The sequence below is a fragment of the Camelus bactrianus genome, chromosome 12 (genome assembly GCF_048773025.1).
Source record: "Camelus bactrianus isolate YW-2024 breed Bactrian camel chromosome 12, ASM4877302v1, whole genome shotgun sequence".
NCBI classification, from domain to species: Eukaryota; Metazoa; Chordata; class Mammalia; order Artiodactyla; family Camelidae; genus Camelus; species Camelus bactrianus.
In genome coordinates this window covers 52,829,818-52,847,819 of record NC_133550.1, presented here as the reverse complement: position 1 = coordinate 52,847,819, position 18,002 = coordinate 52,829,818, and the positions used below count along the sequence as shown (strand labels likewise).

Sequence of the window (18,002 nt, the reverse complement as noted above, 5' to 3'; positions counted from 1 at the left end):
AAAATAGACTGGAAAAGATCATAAAGGTCAAAACCTGTCACAAGAGGCAACTGCAAATAAACTACACAATGCAGTGCAATACAATGGCTAAAAGTGCAGGTTCTGAAGTCAAAGGTCAGGTTAAACCTTGAATTCAAATGCTTTTGGTAAGCTCCACCACCTGCTACTTAGCCTCCCCTGTGACTCAGGTTTAGTTCAAACCCCACTTCCACGGCCTACTACTTAATCTTTCAGTGCATGAGGTTTTAAAAAACGGACAAGAAAATAGCCTGATTTGGGGGCTCACTGTCAGGTACACATGTCAAGCACCTGATACATGGTTAGCAGTCAACATATATGTTATTATTACTGTTGTTGTTGTTGTTGTTGTTGTTGTTATTATTATTATTATTATTATTACCAACCACTCCTACTAAGATCCCTTCAGGCTATCAATCTCCCTTTGAATCTATCATGTTTTTAACAACTCCAAATCAAAAAATTTCTTCTTTTTATCTGAAAAGAGCCTTCAAGCTCAAAATCCATTTCTTTTTTTTCAGTCCTTTGTAAATATGGAAGATGGCAGGTAACTGGCTTATCATTTGAAGATTCACGGCTCTTTTTAGTCTTTTTATAATAAAATTCCCTTCCAAATACTATACAAAGAACAGACAGCTCCGTGGATTTAAATAGTACAAAGAGTTCACAAAGAATAATGAAATTTTGAGATTCATAAAAGAACAAATAGCTACTGGGACAAAAAGCTGAGAAAAGAAATGATGCAGAAGTCTATCTGCCTGCTCAAAAAAATACTGAATTCTAAAATAAAGCACAGCAGGTAGCAATTCTTCATGGTTTGCAGTCAACTCAGATCACTAAAAACATATGGAAGATATTTTGGGGTTTTTTTTTCCTTAATAGCAGGAAACTGTCCTGCTTTTTCACAATGAACAGAGATCACATGACAGGCAAGTATAATTTCTTCAAAAACAAATTCTGTAGAGAAGCCTAAAGGCTCAGATCTTTTCAGCTACACATATTCCTTAAAGCTTTACAAATTTGAGGCATCTAGCATTCCCTGCAGTTTGTAACATTAAGAAGTAACAAAATTAAGCCTCATTTCTATCAGAAAACATTATGCCTCACTGAAAGAAAACTAAAGGTCTAAAATTTTGATACTGATAAATTTAAAGGTAATACCACATGAATCAAAGCAAAGGTCAAGTAGGTATTAGTGTTTGTGATAAATGCACCAAAACATCTTTTAAAGATCTAAAGACAAAAAAAAAGTTTTAAATAATTTAATGTTTATTGACTTCTATGTTTTAAGACATTGAGATGGGCATTTTCACATATATTATGTAATTTCATTCTCCCAACAATGGAATGGGATGAGGATTACTATCCTCCTTTCAAAAATGAGAAAACTAAGACCCAGTGATTTGCGTAAGGATGCTTGTATAAGATGCCATCCGAAATCCAATTCAAATTTTCTCACCTCCAGTTCAATGCTCTTGCTTTCCCTGTAACATTGTCACTTCCAAAACTCAAGCACTCTAAATTTTGGCTCTTTTAAAGTGTGGGAATCTTTTCACCTGGGAGAGGCAACAGCTGTGAGGGAAGAAGAAAAATTCTTTATAATGTTACTGAAAAAGACTCACTGTGCTTAATCTGACATGACTACCCAGTCCAATTTAAATGCTTCGGTTCATGCTGTCTACTACTCTTAGAACACCTGCTTATCTTCAGATAGACAGCTTTCAACAAGACCTAACTGAAGAATGGCCTCTCCCAAGAACGTTCCCCAGATTAAATGACCTGCTACCCTCCTCGCAAGCCAACATTTTCACCTCACTGTCTGTATCTAATTTGGACTACATTACCACAAACTCCTCTTGGTTCTCCAGTCATATATCTGGAACCACATTTTTTCATTCAATAACTACTAAGTATTTGGAGAGTCAATGGTGAGCAAAATAGACAAGGTCCTTGCTATGATGGAGAGCTTACATTGTTTCTAACTTAAACAAAAGTAAAAATAACAAAGGGTAGAAGAGTATGATGCCTCAGGACAAGGATTCCTTTCCTACAAGGTCTCTGAAGAAAACACTCTCCTTGCAAACTTGATAACATTTCTCAAGGAGGAAAAATCCCTTCTATTATGTGTTCCAGATGAGACCTTCACCTTCATGCCTTTTGAGCAGATATATGAGGGGGTGGTGACCAAGGTACAAGGACAGATCTGAAATCTTTCAGGGGTTTCCTGAAAGAAAATACTGACATGAAATCTTCACACATTAGTTCATACATCTCTTCCTGTGTCTCACCCACAAGAAGACTATATTTCAATCTCCCTGTATGCAGCCGTCTTCATTAATGAAGTATTCAGAGGCTTTTTAATTCAAGTTGTATTTATATATTATTTGTAGGTCATAGTCATAAGAATAAGGTAGGACCTTTGTCTTCCACTTTTGAATCCTCCACTGCTCCAAAAGCATTGCTTCAAGTGTGCACAGCTTTAGATTTTATAATATAAACATTAAAATATAACACTTCAGGTATTACTATTAGGATAAGGATTTTCCAAAATAATATTAGAAAACTACACCCAAGTATCAATTCCTTATTTTGTCACTCATGCTTCAACTCAAGTAACGTGCTCTTAAAGAATTGTGTGTAAACCAAGTTTAAATATACTAAGAACATTCACTAGTTTAAAAAATTATGCAATTTGTCCTTTAAAAAGAAAGATCTTTTGTAATGCACATTTTGTAAGTTCATAATTCTATCACCTTTTTCTTAAATCAAAACTCAAAAGATAATTTCACTACACAGAATTGTATATTTATCCCCAAAGTGTATTTTAAGGTTTTGCAATTCAAAAGTGAACCTAGAAATCAGATATTGCCAAATTTATAGGTGCCATAAATGATTTGTAAGAAACATATTTGATTGCCTCTAAAATATAACATTCTAACTGAAAAAAAATGTAGCAGCATCTTTTCACAGATCGCAGATACAATAAACACGATTCAATGAAAGAGAAATAAACAATGACCATTTTTAATTAAACAGGCACTTCTAAGCATCTGTGTACAATGTATTGTGGCTCAAACGGTTCACATGGAATTTGACCGCAACAACTTAAGTTCCATAATTAAAGACCTAAAAGGTAGTTCTTATGTTTCATCTATCCCCTTTCCCATTACTCTGAACAGGCATATTGTAGTCATACCATACACTGTCGCTATCAAAAACGGGGAACAATTACTTGAAATCAGTTGTACTTTTAATAGCGGGCGAACTGCATGCCCTTACTCTTCCTTCCTCAACCTGTTTCACAACGCTAACACGTTAATAATTTCACTGCAAAACAAGCTCTAGCAAGCATAGAAATTGACCATAGTCTATCAGCATGATCAAGTTTAGATGGCACCGGATGGTATGGACGGAGAAAACCTAACAAGCAATTCACCCATGCTCCTCCCCAATCCTTGCTCTACTTGGATACTAAAGGAGGCGAAAAACTTCCAAATGATTATTTGAAAAGACCTAAAGTGGCACTAATTTGAGGCTAAATTTAAGGAGAAGTTAATAAAAACTAGTAAACATACACAGTGCATTCTAATACTACTTAGAAATCATTTGTCTTTGTGTCAAATAGACAAAAACTTCACTAAATTATTCACTTAAAGTGAATATTCTTATATCATCAGCTAGATACGTTTTCCCCATCTGTTTAGGAGCCCAAATTACCTATTATTTCAGGCAGCATTTAGATAAAATGAAATTGGGTATGTTCCCCAATGCAGATGTCTCTCCTAAAGAAGAGCGTTAAATGACTTTCGTGAATGGAAAATCTGCAAATACTGTTGCTTCGCCTCGGCAGGTCTGGAGTGGGTGGCTCAATAAACCAAAAGCACGCTCTTTGTGAAGCAACATGGAACCTGATTCCATTCTTGAGAAAGGGCTGAGAAACAAATATTAAATTTAAAAGTACAACAAAAGCTCCGCCTTCCTCCTACACTACGAGAAGGCCAGAGGAACTGAGGTTAATAGGAACAACATCGTGCCACCCGGCTCTGCAGGGCGGGTGCGGTCTGCGGTGCGTGGCACAGCCTCCTCTGGGGCTGTCACAGGAAAACGGGAGCCTCGCCTAAACCGCACCAAGTGACAAAGCGCTAGCTCTCCCGCGCACGGGGGCTTTCGGCGAGACCCCCGCCGCCTGCCAAAACTTCAGGAGGAGGCAGACACTCAGGGCGATCAAAAAGCTCGCAGCGGCCCCCTGCCCCTGCCGCGGCTTTGTAAGGCTGCAGACGCACCGACGGTGGGCCCCAAAACACTCCATCCTCGCCAGCCTTTGGAATTTCCCACTTAAAAAGGGGACAAAGGAGCCAAAGAGAAACTCCCCGGCGCGGGGTGCCCGGAGTCCCCGCCGGCCCGAACTCAGAACGTGAGGATCAGGGTGCAGTCGCCCGCAGGGGTGCGATCCCACCGCCCCCCAACTGAGGAGCGGACGCGACACTCACCGGTGCGGAGCCCCAGAGAGGCGGGGCGCCAGATGCCGGTTCTTCTGGGGCCCTGCACGCGTCCAGTCGGACCCTAACTTCTCTCGGCTGCTGTCGCCGGTGGCAGCTGGGGCGCGAGCCCAGACCAAGGGCGCGGTCTCGCCGCCGCGGAGGCAGGACCCGCGAAGGAGGCGGAAACTCCGGCCCCCTGGTCCAGGGCGGGGCGGGCCCCCACCTTCCCTCCCTCTGCCGGCTATCAGCGGCGGCCTCTGCCGCCACGAAAGCTAAGGCTGCAGCCGCCCGGGCTGCCGCTACCACCACCGCCCAGCCGGGAACGCGTCGCGGCCTAATGCTGTCATCGACCGCGTCGCCGCCTCTCTGGGCATCCAGAGCCGCCAAGATCCTTCACATTCGAGAGCCCTCCCTTCCCGGCCCCGCCCCTCGGCTAGCGGGCTCAGGCCACACCCCTTTCCCGTCACGTGACGACGCGCGGAGGCGGCCGCGGAGACTCCTCCCCTGCGGGGCGGGCGTCAGCCGCGCGGGAGCAACTGTCAACACCTGATTCTGGAGTCTTACAGCCGTCAAACCGCCTCCGCACCCTTGAGGGCGGTCTCGGGAGGCGAATCCGCCGCCGCCCGCCCCGCGCCTGCTGAGGCGAGGCCTTCGGGACCGGTCGTACAAGGCCTGCCTAATCTGAGGAGACAGCACGATAGAGCTCCGGGTAGGGCTCGGGACCCCACGCCCTCGGTGAGGCCGGGCATGAGGCCCGCCTCCCCAGCCTGGGGCTTGCCTAAAGTTTCAGCCAGACGGGGGAAGAAGGCATCGTGGTGTCTGGCTTGAAAAGCAGTAACCACTTGTCCCTATTTCTAGTAGCACATTAATCGTGGCATTTAATGTACTGTTTTCTTCATTAGAGGTTTTCTTCGTTTCTTTTGAGGGTTTTTTGTTTGTTTGTTTGTTGGCTTTTTTGAGGAAAAGGTGGTACATTTTCTTCACGCTGTGATGAAAATAGCCTAGCAAATTTATTTTGGTTCCTAGTCATGTTCGGGATCCTTCCTGCCAGTTTCACAGTCATTAAGTTTTACAATGTGTTGTGTTGGTATCAGTGTGAACAAATACACATGAATTTGGCGATTCGTTACATTTTTAAAATAAAATCTAATTTTTTTTTTTTTTAGTACCTTAACTTTCGGATGTAACCTTCTGCCTTCCTTTTTAACCATGGTCCGGGGAACTCTCCCTCAACCCTATGAGTGAGAGAAAAAAGTAAAATGCTAGTCATTGAAAGTAACAATACAAAATAAGAGGTAGAAAACCAGAAAGATCTTAATCAAACCCTGCTAACAGTGAAAGCTCCATGAGAAAGCCATCTCTAAATTCCTTTTGTAACTCATTTTTCCTTCTAGCCCAGCCCTAAGGTTTTTTTCTTAAGTAGTTTTCATCACCTCGTTACATTATGTTAACAAGATGTCAAAAAGCATTCTGGTCTGTTGGATACTTGGAAATGAATAAGCAATAGAGTTTGGCCTATATAATCCTTATTACTAAGATATTTCATAGAAACTCTAAGAAATCATGGACTTTAAGACTCACCATTATTTCATGTTACCCAAGAAAGAAGAGAAATACTAACAATTAAACTTTACCAAGCCACTGATTTTTTAAAGACACATCCTGAACTCAGAGATGTTAAAATGTGGAAAACAATGAGTCTTAGAATCTGTGATACTGTAATGAACTGGTATTCCAATGAGAAGATTCTATGGGTTCTGTTCTGAAATCTGAGATATTGTAGTTGTAGTTCAAATATATATGAGTGAAGTTTATTATTCTGTGAATGACACAGTTTCAGCAAACCTAGTAACTTCAGAGTTTGTCAGCAGGTTGAAACGTCTATTATTTTCTAGAGCAGAGTTTTTCAAAATTTTTTAATGAACTAGGCTAGAATGGAATAGAATATAAAAGATCATGATGAGTACATGTATAGTAAGGGCAAGAACTGCTTTGTGAAACTTTTGTTTCAGTTACAGGGGAGGATGTGTGTGTCCTATATTGTGATTTTAAATGTATTTCTTATTGTGAATTGCAATCAAGTAGATTTGAAGAAGAATGTTCCTAGAGCAAGGAAACTTGCCGACTGTGCCATTGGGGCTGTTTCTTTGGTGCTTTTCCTTTAGGCTGGGAACTGAGACTAAAGATTAGAAAAAGGAGACAAATTGCCTTGCCTAGTCCTCTCCTGCCTCAGCCCACTTTCTTATATTGGCTGTTCAAAATAACGGGTCATTTATTGAAATAGAAAGCACTGTACTGGAATCAAGGAGGCCTAGGTTATAGACTTAGCTAACTGGATATGTGGCTAGACAAATTACTCTCTGCATTTCAAGTTCTGATAAAAGTAAGGAGATGGACTACATGTTCTTTAAGGAATGATGTTCAACCCTATTTTCCAATGGATGATGTTCACATTTAAAACAAGTAGCCATGGTATACCCAGGATTATGCAAATTCTTGTCAAACTAGCTATAACTCCTTTCAGCCACACTCAAAAAAAAAAAAAAAGAAAGAAAGAAAGAAAAGAAAATCAGAATCTAACTAAGTGAAAGTAAAAATATTATAAGAAAATAAATGTAAGTATGTAACAGAACCAAACTTGGAGCTGCTCGCCCACGTGCAGAAAGCAAATATACTGACATCAGGTTGTGGTGAAGGAAAGTACAACGTATTGCAAGGGACCCAGCTGGGGCAAAGCAAGAGAATGGGCAGCTCAAGCTCGAAAGAGCCGGACTCTCCGCTGATTTACAGGGAAGGATTTTTAAAGGCAAAGTGAGGGAGAGGGTCATAGGGTGTGCCTGATCAGCTTGAGGACATCCTTCTGATTGGTTGGTGAAGTAACAGGATAGTATTTTGGGGAGTCAACATCATCATCCTGATTTCAACTGGTCTGGGGTCTAAGAGCTGGTGGTTGGCAGTTAACTTCTACCTAGTGGGGGTTTTAGTATCTGTAAAACAACTCAAGGTTATGGCTCAAGATATTATCTATAGCCCTTGAGGAAGAACTAAAGGTCCTTGACTTTGTTTTATGGCTGAACTATTATCATTTTATCTTGCTTGACTGTTTTCCTTTGTTTCTGCATTTTCTCATTTCTCTGATTAATTTGCTCTTTGGAACTTGGGGAAGGCCTAAAAAGCTAATGGTTTTCAATAAACAAGAGGTAGGTCTTGTTTGTAGAAGGTGGGATGCAGGGGTCTGTCTCTGGGAAAGTCTTGTAGGGTTCTCCTTAGTTTCAAGTATAATCCTCCATAATCTTCTATATTTTAACTACCACTGGTAATAGTTACTTGTCATGAATAACTAATGATTTTAACATACCTCACAATTGATTGCAGCAAAATAGTTTATCAATACACTACAGTTGAAAAATATATGCTTTTCAGATCCTTCTAAATCTGATATTCCATGATTCCAGGAAATAGTCATTCAATCTAGCATTTTCAGTGTAATCACAACATAAGCAGAAGTATAATATGGGATCTTGCACTGTAACTGAAAAATATTTGATAACTTCCATTTGCTATGTTAAGAGAGACACTCCAAATTTGCTACTCTTAAAATGATTTTAAGAATAGCATTTTAAACTAAAACTTTTTATTGCAACCAATTTAAACTCCAATGAAAATTCATCTTTTTTGCCTAGTGTTTAATTAATTATACATTTCTAAGAATGAGAAGTTCTTTTTTCCAAATCAGTTTAAGCACCGACAGGCATGATTCTCTTTCCTGCAGAAAACTCTGACCTAGAATGTGAGAAATTTTGCTTGAGGTATTTTTCCTCCTTTAGCCTTCCATTTAGACACGTATATTGCCAAAGTTTACTAAAGAGGATTTTAGGTTAAAATCCTCATTTTCTAGAAGAAGACTGAAATTGAAAGCAACCACAAACATAAATAAGGTATTCAGCACAACTTTGAAGACTGTGGTAGATTGTATTATTACTGTTGGTCATACTACTTGCACTAGCCAATTATTTGTGAGTGGATGTGACACATGCTAACTTCTTTAAATTTTACTGCAGCATTCAGGCCATTCTCTTAGTCTTGTGCTGCCTGTCATGAGAAAAGCTTGTTCAAAATAGGGTTTCAAAATAAGAAAATAAGTGGAACAGACCTGAAATTGACCTTTACCTCAGAAAGCAGTACTGCATCAGCTGACCTGCAGCTACTAACATGAAACAAGAATAAAACATAAATATTTGTTCTAAATCACAGAGATTTTTGAAATTGTTATATAGCATAATTTTGCAGATCTTCTAAACTGAATAAACAGATCAGTGGTTCAAAGATGAAATGCACTATAGAACAATATTTAAACTTCTATTTAATAAAATAAAAGAATACACATCTATAAAATAGTCAAGCAGATATTTGATAAACAGCCAACTAAAATTTATGTTAAAAATTAGTGTATTTCTAAAATCTACAGATTTGCTTGCAAAATACTTGCATATTGATTTTAAGTATTTCTGTTTACTATTATGTATTTTAAGGAAATACCCCTCCAGGAAAATTGGAATAATAAGCTGTAAAGAAGAATATAGGCTTTTTTTTTCCTCACAGTATCATAGACTAGGTACCTCAATCAGTGATCACACTGAAAACAAATTTCTGGGAAAATATTTTTTAAATCTTATTAAATACACTAATTAACTGGCAATAAAGTAAGAAATCATTAGATCAAAAATACTAAATGAAGGCAGAAACCAGAGAGTTGAGCAGAGCCTAAAGCCAACCTTTAGCCCATGGGCATTTGCCGAACCCAGTTAACATGAGCTTTTCATGCTCTTAATAGAGACAAAACCCATGACCTGCCTTATATACAGAGAGAGAGAGAGAGAGAAATATAGTCCTGGGGATTATTCATTCAGTATAGTCAGGTACTAGAAATAAACTTGCCCTTTACCAGCCCCAAGTCTACAAAGAAAATTTACTGTCTTAAACTTTAGCACCTATGATCAAGGGAAAAGCAAAATCGTATCTGAGAATTTGGAGTCAATCTAGCTGTCACACAAAAGTGTAACTTGAGTTTGTACTATCTAGGTGATCCTAAAACACCTTAAGCTGTTAATTTAATTAGTAATTATTTTTGATTGATAGTGCTCTCAGACATCTGGCAGAAGCAAATGCCAATCCTCTCTGGAGGAGCTCATCTTAATCTTAAGCCTTAAAGGATGCTTATAAATAAAATTCTGAGGAAAATGAGCAGCTCACCTTTTAAAAATAGCAAGCACAAAAGAAAATAAGACACCATTAGTGAAAAACAATACAAACATAAGATAGCAGCAACAGATTTAAAATGGCTTCAGATACTGAAATTACTAAAATTTGAAATTACTAAAATAAATTTTACTTTAGAAATATATAAAGTATAAATAAAGCAATAGAAAAATAAGCTTAAAAATATGTACAGAGAACAAGAAACTATAAAGAATTACTGAAGATATTTGAAAAAATTGAACTTAATTGAAAAATATAAAATATTAAAATTTAAAATTCAGTGGACAAGTTTAATAGTCTATTCGACACAGAAGAAGTACAATTTAGTGAACTGGGAGATAGGGATGAAGAAATTATCGCAAATGCAACAGAAAAAGAAAAAGAAATGAAAAGTATGAGAGACTTTAACTGACATAGACAACATTTTGAGAAAATCCAAAATAATTCTAATTGTAGCTCCAGAAGAATAGGAAAGAGAAAATGGGGCAGAGGCAGTATTTGACAAGATAATGGATGAGAACTTTCCAGAAATGATGAAAGACTCCAACCCACAGACTTATTTTAAATCCCACGCAAGTTAAAGAATAATAAATTCACACTTAGGTACAGTATAGTGAAATTCTAGAACACCATAAACAAAAAAGAAAACTTTAAAAGTAGCAGAGGAAAAAAAGTACAGATTATCCTCAAAAGTGTCTGATAACTAACTTTTCATCAGTAACAACAGAAACCGAAAGACGATGGAATAAGATCTTCAATGGGCTAAAAGAAAATGACAGCCTTGAATTCAATACCCAGTGAAAAGATCTTTCAAGAATGAGGCAAAAATAAAGGCATTTTTAAGCAAGCAAGAGCAGAATTTGCTACTAATAGGTTCTCACTAACAGAAAGTCTAAAGAAATTTCTCTTTTCAGGTAAAAATAAAATGATCCCAAATGGAAGGTCTGAGAATTGAGACTAAAGGAAAAGCACTGAAGTGGTAAATATTTGCATAAATCTAAAATGTATTGACTATGCAAAACAGTAAGAATTGTTAAAAATATTTTAATAACATTTTTAAAAGAAAAAATAATCACTCATACGCCTAACAGAATAAGTCCAGTCAGATTCTCACTTTACACCTACTGTTAAACAGACTTTGTCAGACCAAGTATGTCACCCATTTGTGTTATTATCTCCATCTAGTAAATGCCTTTAAGAACAAAAACACTAAACATTTCCTTTCTTCCCCCTCTATTCTCATCCATATAGGTAAAACTGTATTAATATTTTATTGGTATTCTCTTTTTAAATAACTGTACTGGTGCAGCATTTTAAGTGTTTTTCTTCATAATGACATTCTTAGTTCAAATTTGCATAATGTACCAGTGAGGATGACTTATTAATAACCAGACTAAGAAATTATCATGTATTTAGGAGATCATGAGTTAGAGTAATAAGAAGCAGAATTATATACTATTTTTCACCTAACTATGAAGCATTAATGATTCCCACCACAGAAGTCTAAAAATGAAAGTTCATCATAACAAATTATATAATTATGTATTCACAGGTTAAGGACAATTAAGTCTTATTGAAAAGCTCTGCCTACTCTTCCACCCACATCGCCTATTCAAAAATGAGGTGCATGCTATGACTTTTAACACCATCTCTGGAAATAGATATAAATTTATGCTCAGGTGTGAGGATTGATGCCTGAGTTTTAGTTCAGCTCAGAGGGCACCCTAAACTCCAAATAAATTTTTAAAAGAAGAAGAAGAACCCCTTTCTTTCTGATAACTACCGGACTACACATTCCCAGTTGTAAACAATGTTTTTCATTTCTATTTTAGGAGAGTCTATAAAATGCTGTTTATCACAATTATGTAAACATGGGAAACACAGAACACACAATCCCTTAAATTTTCAAAATTGTGATAACTAAAATGCAAAGAAATTACACCTTATTTTTTTTTACCAAAGCTTTACTCTTTTCCTCAACTACATGAGATTATTCAAAATATGCTTACTTCTATAATACTTTCTTGATAAAACTATAATTTCACTGAAGAATGTCCAAATGACTTTTATTTCTTTATATCTTTTAACATATAAAAGATTATATATTACTAGTATGGATTATTCCAGTTTACTTTGTCCAACCTGTGTTTATATTAAACTTTCTGAGTGGTCACAAGTAATTCAGTTTGTATGAACCAAATTGTGCCTTAATTTTTTCAATTTAATAAGGTATCATTTTTACTGGGTCAGAGGTACATCCTATTTACAAAAAAAGAAAAAAAAAATTATCAAGAATCCATAGGTTACTCCACCTCTTTCCTGAAATGAATGGGAAGCTAGCAAGAGATCTCACCCTATAAACTAACAGCGTTTCAAAACTGACCTTTCTGCTGTTCTCTGCTGGGAGTGAAGGTGCTATCACCAGCATTATCAGGTAGCAACCATCTACCCCCCCCAGCCCCCCCAACAAGGGCAGGTCCTACCTAACCTAGATATCTTCTACCAGATATCCTTGGTATTTAGTGTCTCTCCTACCCATCTAGAACACTGGTCCCCAGATGTGGCAAAGTAGAGTAAAAAGGTACCTAACCTACTTTCTGTCTGTCTTGTGTGTTCCAGCCTCGTTCATCCCTCTGTTCTAGGTCTGATTGATTCTCCTTTAATTGTTTTCAGTCAATTCCTTTGGGAGCTTTACTTTTGCCTGGTATTCTAACAGGCACAGTTGAGACCTGACTTCCAATGCCATTCCTCCAGTCATTTCCTTTAACCATTAATCATTGTAACCCCCTCCTGGAAATGGACTGGAGTTGGCACAGCTCCATTTAAGTACATTCTGAGTGTCAACTCCTTTCTAGAGATCACCTCTGGTGGTCCGTCATTGTTAATTACTTCCCACTAACTTCCTTTTGCTGTTAGCAGATAGTCTTGGACCTGACATCATTTACATTCTTATCCTACCCCCTCCCTTAAATTATTACAAAAGAGTACACTATATAAATACAACGATCTAAACTAAGAACAGGGAAAATTCTAGAAGATTATTCACAAAGAAAGACAAGCTAAAAAAAGGAGGGCACTGTTATGGATTAAAATAGACTTATCAGACATCAGCCAAATGCAATATATGGACCTTTTTAGATTCTGATTCAAACAAACCACTTTTATAAAAAGACATTAGTGAGACAATCAGGAAAATTTTAATACTGACTGCATGTTACATGATATTAAGGAATTATTAATTGTTTTAGGTGTGGTAATGGTATGTGATTATATATTTTTTTAATGTCTCATTTCTTAGAGGCACATACTCTAAACTATAACTGTGTCCCTTCTTTAGGAAAAAAAAAAACCTTTGAAATATATTACTTTCTTTTCTCTACCTATAGGTCAGGTTAGTGGGAATGTACTGTACAACTATTACTTATTTTCTACCCTTACCCAAATATAGTAATCATTTCCTCTTTATCATGTCTATGATGTGTTTGAGGAAAAGTTTTCAAATCAGAAGCAACTCATGCTACCTATTATTTGCTCCAAACCTCTATTAAACCATTTTGAAAATCCTAACATAATATAACTTGTGGTCAGTAAATCCGATTGAGCATGTTAATATGTTCAGATTTACACAAGGCATTCTGCAAATACAGATTACTCTGGAGAGGCTAAGAAGCAGATGCACTGATCTCCTTGTCATTCACATGATTCAGCTACAAATAGAATTTGAACAGATTCCAAATGCACAACTGTCGAGTTCATAAAAAGTAGCAAAAAATGTCAAGTAAAAATTTAGGCTCTGCTTTGAATAGCACTGACATCTGAAAAAAAAGTCAGAAGTATTCTGTTAATGTTTTATTCCTTCAGTGCTTATTATATGACAAGAACAAAGTACTTTCATTTCATGCATAGATGTTCCTATTATGTTAGAGGTGATAATTTAGAAACTGTTATGAGTCAGTATTACTGTTAGGTCCAAAAAATTCTCAAAAATCACTTCAATCAATATTATAAAGTTTATTAATATAAATTTGACTCACTGAAGTAGTGTAGTGTATCAGGGTTGAGCTCCAACTCTGAAGTCAGATCTCAGTTCTAATCCTAGCCATATCATTTATTAGCTGTGTGACCTTACCAAGGCTCTTTTCCTCATCTGTAAGGTGGAGTTGGAAAAAGAATCTGTTTTACAATGTTGTTAGAAGAATTACAGAACTCAAGAAATATGAATTGTTGATTACTATCTTTTGAGACTATGACATTCTGCACAATATTGCTCTACTCAGTTGTAAGAAAATTATACATAGACTATACACTCTACCAACCTTCCATTGATACCAAAGCTTTTGCAGCAACTGGCCTACTTCTGAGAATTATGAAATATACATAGACGAGCATAACCTCAGGCCATGAGAACAGATTTATTTAAGAATCTGGACACATCGATCTCACACGTGATGTAAGAGTGAAAGCCACTTCTTCAGCAACCAGGAAATAGACTCAGTTTCTGAGTTGTGTTTTCCATTCAAGTAAGGCTTCCAACCAGACCACCTCTTAAGATAAGTGGAGTCAACACTCTAAGCCAGTCACGTCTTGCCATACTTCTTTCTTAAGTACAGTGAATCATAGTAAAACAAAATTAGTCTTTAAGCACAAATGCATACATTTCCTTATTTTTTTGCCTTCCCAGTCAGTTAGCAACCCAGAACATCTTATCTATGACTTTTGATAGATGTAAAAATGGCTATTTGAAATCTTTCATTGAAAATATTAAATGTGTTGATCAATTCAAGATAAACATTTTGACTAGAATATTTATAGGTAATGTAGTATATTTTTCTATAACATCTTTCATGCTGTTTGATTGATGACAATCATTGATGCTTAGACTGATAACAGAATTAATGACATGGAAGTCTTATCCCAACTTTATAAACTTGTGACTAAGGAGTAATTTATATGATATTACTTTAACACTATACAAATGTCTACTTCCCCTTCAAACATAAAGCTCATCCTTCGATACCCGTTAAAAACCCTAACAAGAACCAATAATTTCAGTAAGAATTGTAAAATAATTCTAATTTCCTCATTCTTTCTATATTCTGACATTATTCAGTAAACCAGAGCTTGCCTTTATTACCTGGAACTCTTTGGTTACCCTGAAATATGGTTCCTACAGGAAAGGAAAAATAATTTTTAAATTTTTAGTTACTCTTTTCAAAGTAAAGATATTTTGGAGACAAATGGGAAAATCTGAATTTGAGTTTTTAGGTAAGATGAAAATGTATTGACTTGAAAAGGTAGAGATTGTTAATTTTAAAAAGGTAACTAGGTTACAAAATTGCACATCGAGTATGATACCACTTTGGTTAAAAATACATATTTGTATGTCTATGTAAAGATAAAGATATAGAAAGATATATGATAAGCTGTTAACAGCAGTAAACTCTGGATAGAGAATACTGTAGTTTTTATTTTCCTATTTTGCTTATATATAGTTTCAACTTTCTACCATGCATAAAAAATCACTATTTCCTACTGAGCCTACATACAGCTTCTGAATCATTGTCAACATGAGACTGTACGTTCCAGCTTGGGAGATTGCCAGGGCACCAGCCTATCTAGTTACTTCTTCAAAGCCTCTCTTTGCCTGCTAATTACCTTTATCTGTGCGTCTCACCTATGACTTGGAAGGGCTGCCTTAGCACTAGATCCACACAGACTTTTCACCTTACTATCATCACCAATTGACAACTTCTTTCTCTGTCTCTTTTTTACCTTTGGGCAGAAATTCTCTTCTTTAGTTTTTATGTCATCATATTCTCTTAGTTTTCCACCTATCTTTCTGACTCTTACTTAGTCTCCTTTGCAAGTTTATCTTTCTCTGCTCTTTCTTTAATTGCTCCCAAATTCCATACTCAGCCCTCTTCTTTTTTCACGCCATATCTTCTTCATAGAAAATGGAGGAGAAATAGATTTTGTGTTCTAACTCATTTTAATCTATCAAATATATATTTCTAGCCTAATCCTCTCTCCTGTGCAATGTAATCATATAAATAATCACTAATTATTATAATCTCCAGTTAGACATTTTACTTCAAATATGTCTAAAACTTAAGTCATTATCTCCATTTATGCATTGATTTTTCAGTGGTTACTGAGTGCCTTCTGAGAGTCAGATTATGCTAGGAAATGAATATATACTATGCTGAGTAAAATAGGCTTGGCTAGAAATTAAAATGAAGAAGTAAATAGAGGCCAGATTCTGTAGGAAGTTACATGGCATGGTTAGAGTTTTAGATTTTATTTGGAGTGCAATAGGAAACCACTGGACTGTTTTTAGCAGGTAAGTGAACTGACCAAAACTGCTTCTTAAAAAGATAGCTTCTCTGTAGAAGACTGAAGAAGGGTAAAAGAGAAAGCAAAGAGATAGGAGATTAGTGCAAAAGCCCAGGCAAGAGCTAAATGTGACCTAAAATAGGATGAAGCTATGTTTTGGAGAAAGGATAGGTTTTTTTGTTTGGTTGGTTGTTGTTTTTTTTTTTTCTTTGAGGGGGAAGATAATTAAGTTTGTTTGTTTGTTTAACTTATTTAGAGAAGGTGCTGGGGATTGAACCCAGGACCTTGTGCATGTTAAGCATGCAGTCTACCACTTGAGCTATAACCTCCCCTGCAAGAAAGGATAGGTTTTGTTGTTAGCTTGATTTAGGGGTTGAAGAAGGGAAGATCAATAATTACTTTCAAGTTCTGACTTCAGAAATTGGGAAGATTGGAGAGAGGATCTGAATAGACATTTTTTTAAGAAGACATTCTGATGGCCATTATATACATGAAAAGATGCTCAGTATCACTAATCATCAGGGAAATACAAATCAAAACCACAGAGATACCACTTAAAACCTGTTGAAATGGCTATTATTAAAAACAAGAAATAACAAGTGTTGGCAAGGATGTGGAAAAAAGGGAACCCTCATGTAGGAATGTAATTGATGCAGCTACTGTGGAAAACAGTATGGAGTTTTCTCAAAAAGTTAAAATTGGTAACTACCATATGACCCAGCAATTCCACTTCTGAAAATTTATCTGAAGAAAATGAATAACAAATTCAAAAAGATATCTGCACCTCCATGTTTACCGCAGTATTATTTACAATAGCCAAGGCATGGAAACAACCTAAGTGTCCACTGCTGGATGAATAGATAAAGAAAATGTGATATAAATATATTATTCAGCCATAAGAAAGAAGGAAATCCTGACATTTGTGACAACGTGAATAGATCTTGAAGATATTGTGCTAAGTGAAATAAGTCAGATGGAGAAAAATAAATACCATATGATCTCATTTATATGTAGAATCTAAAAATAAAAAAAACACCCAAACTCATAAATAGAACAGATTGGTGGTTGCCAGAGTGCCAGAGGCGGGGAGTGGGGATGGACGAAATGTGTGAAGGTGATGAAAAGGTACAAAGTTCTATTTATAAAATAAATAAGTCCTGGGGATGTAATGTATAGCAGGGTGACCATAGCTAATCATACTGTAGTGTGTATTTGGAAGTCGCTATGAGAGTAGATCTTAAAAGTTCTCATCATAAGAAAAAAATTGAACCTGTGTGTGGTGATGGTTGTTATTGTATTACTTTGCAATATATACAAACATTGAATTATTATATTGTACACTTGAAACTGATAAGTAAGTTATATCTCCATTTTTAAAAAAGCTCTTAATTTCATTGATCTTCTCTATTGTTTTTTTAGTCTCTGTATCATTTATTTCCACTCTGATCTTTGTTGTTCCCTTCTACTATTTTTAGGCTTTGTTTTTCTTTTTCTAGTTTATTGAGGGGTAAATTAGGATGTTTATTTGTGATCTTTCTTGTTTCTTTTGTTTTAATTTATTTTTGTCCTTTAAAAAAATTTCTTTTGGTGGGGGGAGGTTATTAGGTTTGTTTATTTTATTATTATTTTTTTTTTATGGAAGTACTAGGGATTGACTCCAGGACCTTGTGCATGCTGAGCACACACTCTACCACTGAGCTATATACCCTTACCCCCAATCTTTCTTGTTTCTTAATGTAGACATTTATTGCCCTGAACTTCCCTCTTACAACTTCTATTGCTACATTCCGTAAGTTTTGATATGTTCTATTTCGATTTTCATTTTTCTCAAGGTACTTTTTAAAACTTTTCTTTTGATGTCTTCTTTGATCCGTCAGTTGTTCAATAGCATGTTGTTTAATCCCCACATAT

At 36.5% G+C, this 18,002-nt stretch overlaps 2 protein-coding genes across 8 annotated transcripts in view; one reads left to right on the top strand and one right to left on the bottom strand.

The window, feature by feature from the left end:
* The window catches only part of OSBPL8 (oxysterol binding protein like 8), a 134,303-nt gene extending 129,410 nt beyond the window's left edge, over positions 1-4,893 (bottom strand). For 4 of the 6 annotated variants that reach the window (XM_045519442.2, XM_045519444.2, XM_074375369.1 and 1 more), the window contains exon 1: positions 4,509-4,893. The gene's annotated coding sequence lies outside the window, so the exon portion shown is untranslated. Of the gene's footprint in view, positions 1-1,477; positions 1,591-4,508 lie in introns of all 6 variants that reach the window. The other 2 variants (XM_010958846.3, XM_010958847.3) reach the window with 1 other exon arrangement.
* Positions 4,894-4,985: 92 nt separating this feature from the next.
* The window catches only part of ZDHHC17 (zDHHC palmitoyltransferase 17), a 194,533-nt gene continuing 181,516 nt past the window's right edge, over positions 4,986-18,002 (top strand). Inside the window, exon 1 of one of the 2 annotated variants that reach the window (XM_074375373.1) lies at positions 4,986-5,234. The gene's annotated coding sequence lies outside the window, so the exon portion shown is untranslated. The remainder of the gene's footprint in view (positions 5,235-18,002) is intronic. The other variant, XM_074375372.1, reaches the window with a different exon arrangement.